The sequence below is a fragment of the Panthera tigris genome, chromosome C2 (genome assembly GCF_018350195.1).
Source record: "Panthera tigris isolate Pti1 chromosome C2, P.tigris_Pti1_mat1.1, whole genome shotgun sequence".
In the NCBI taxonomy this organism is placed as follows: Eukaryota; Metazoa; Chordata; class Mammalia; order Carnivora; family Felidae; genus Panthera; species Panthera tigris.
Window position 1 is genome coordinate 94,553,204 of NC_056668.1, and position 2,172 is coordinate 94,555,375.

The 2,172-nt window shown below is 39.0% G+C and overlaps 1 non-coding gene across 1 annotated transcript; it reads left to right on the forward strand.

Annotated features, from left to right (window-relative positions):
* The first annotated feature begins 828 nt into the window (after positions 1-828).
* On the forward strand, positions 829-934 carry LOC122230800. The gene has a single exon (XR_006207885.1). It is a non-coding gene; the product is annotated as a U6 spliceosomal RNA (small nuclear RNA).
* Positions 935-2,172: the final 1,238 nt, after the last annotated feature.

Genomic DNA, 2,172 nt, shown 5'->3' on the forward strand with positions numbered 1-2,172 from the left:
TGGTTTGTGAGTTCGAGCCCCACATTGGGCTCTGTGCTGATAGCTCAGAGCCTGAAGCCTGCATCGGATTCTGTGTCTCCCTCTCTCTCTTCCCCTCCCCCATTCGTGCTCTGTCTCTCTCTCTCTCTCAAAAATAAATAAACATCTAAATTTTTTAAAAATATTCCTATCAGGAAATGACAGCAAGATGAGCATCTGTAAAAGTTATATTTCCTGTTTGTGCTCCATGAGGATGTCTGTGTGAAAGTGTGTTGGTTAGGGTGGAGGAAACAAGGAGGACAATATATTTAAAATAACTGCAACAAAGTGTGCTGTGCCTGGGTGGCTCAGTCAGCTAAGCATCTGACTCAATTTCAGCTCAGGTCAGGATCTCAGGGTTTTTGAGATCGAGTCCCATGTTGGGCTCTGTGCTGGGCATGGAACCTGCTTAAGATTCTCTCTCTCTCTCTCTCTCTCTCTCTCTCTCTCAACAAATTAAAAAAAATAAATTTTTATAAAATAAGTTACAAGGAATGGGATGGATTTCTATGTCTTATGTGCAACAATTCCCAAGATTTATTGCTGAGTTAGTTTTCTTTAAAAAGTAGAAACAGGGGCACCTGGATGGCTCAGTCGGTTAAGCGTCCGACTTCGGCTCAGGTCATGATCTCACGGTCCGTGAGTTCGAGCCCCGCATCGGGCCTCTGTGCTGACCGCTCAGAGCCTGGAGCCTGTTTCAGATTCTGTGTCTCCTTCTCTCTGACCCTCCCCCGTTCATGTTCTGTCTCTCTCTGTCTCAAAAATAAATAAACGTTAAAAAAAATTTTTTTTAAAGTAGAAACATGTCACGCTCGCTTCAGTGGCACATATACTAAAATTGGAACAATACAGAGATGATTATTATGGCCCCTGAGCAAGGATGGCACACAAATTGCATGAAGTGTTCCATATTTTTTCTTTTAAATAGACATCTGACTATTAACAAAAAGTAGAAACATGTGCATTATACCATCATTTGATATAAACAAAATAAAATAAAAAAAGAAAGTCAGAGGAGGATATATATTTATATCTATATATAGATTTTTTTAAAGCATGGATTTGCATAAATATATATACTATATATCTATAATACAGATGTGTATATTAGACACTCACATGCAGAGACATGTTTCTGAGCAAAGATTTATCTGGAAAGACAGACAACTGGTAATAATGGCTGCCTCTAAGGAAGTGAACTGGAAGACTGAGGTGTGAGTGAGCATATCATCTTTCACTGTATCATCTTTCATGCTGTTTAAATACTTACCTTTTATGTATATTATCCATGCAAACAAATAACTAAGTCTTCGCTAATGAGGATAGAGAACCATTTGCCAACAAACCAAAATGACTGCATATGAAGCAAATTACGTTAAATGCTTCATGAATGGATTTTTTTTAAATACATAAAGGATAAAAAGGAAAATAAATACAGCTAGTATTATTAAGTGCTGCCTAAATTGTGTCCTGAGCATTTTGCATGACACAATGGGGCAGATATATCAGAGAAATAGAAGAGGTCACTATCTGTATTAATTTGCTGGGCCCTCCGTAAAAGAATACCACCAGCAGGTGACTTATTTTCCTGCAGTTCTGGAAGCCTGGAAGACCAGGTACCAACAGGGTTGGTTTTTTCTGAGGCCTCTCTCCTTGGCCTACAGTCAGCCACCTTTTCTCCCATGTTGTTCATCCCTGATGTCTCTTTGTGTGTCCTAATCTCCTTTTCTTAAAAGGACACGGTTAGACTGGATTAGGGTCCAGAGTAACAGCCTCATTTTAACTTCATTACCTCCTCTAAAGACCCTCTCTCCAAATACAGTCATATTTTAAAGGTTTTAACATACGAATTTTGGGGGACACAATTAATTCACAACACTGTCTTTGAGTTTTCATTTGAGTCAGTGAGCTAAGCCACATATGCTTGAAGGAAAGAGAAGAAACAATGTTAAAGGCAGCACACAATTAAATGTCAAAGTTAATATAGAAGCTAATGTGTGAAATTCTTTTTTTTTTTTTTTTAATGTTGATTTATTTTTGAAAGAGAGAGACAGAGAGAGCAGGAGAGGGGCAGAGAGAGGGAGACAGAGAACCCAATGTGGGTTCTGTGCAGACAGCAAAGAGCCCAATACAGGGCTCAAACTCATGACCCTG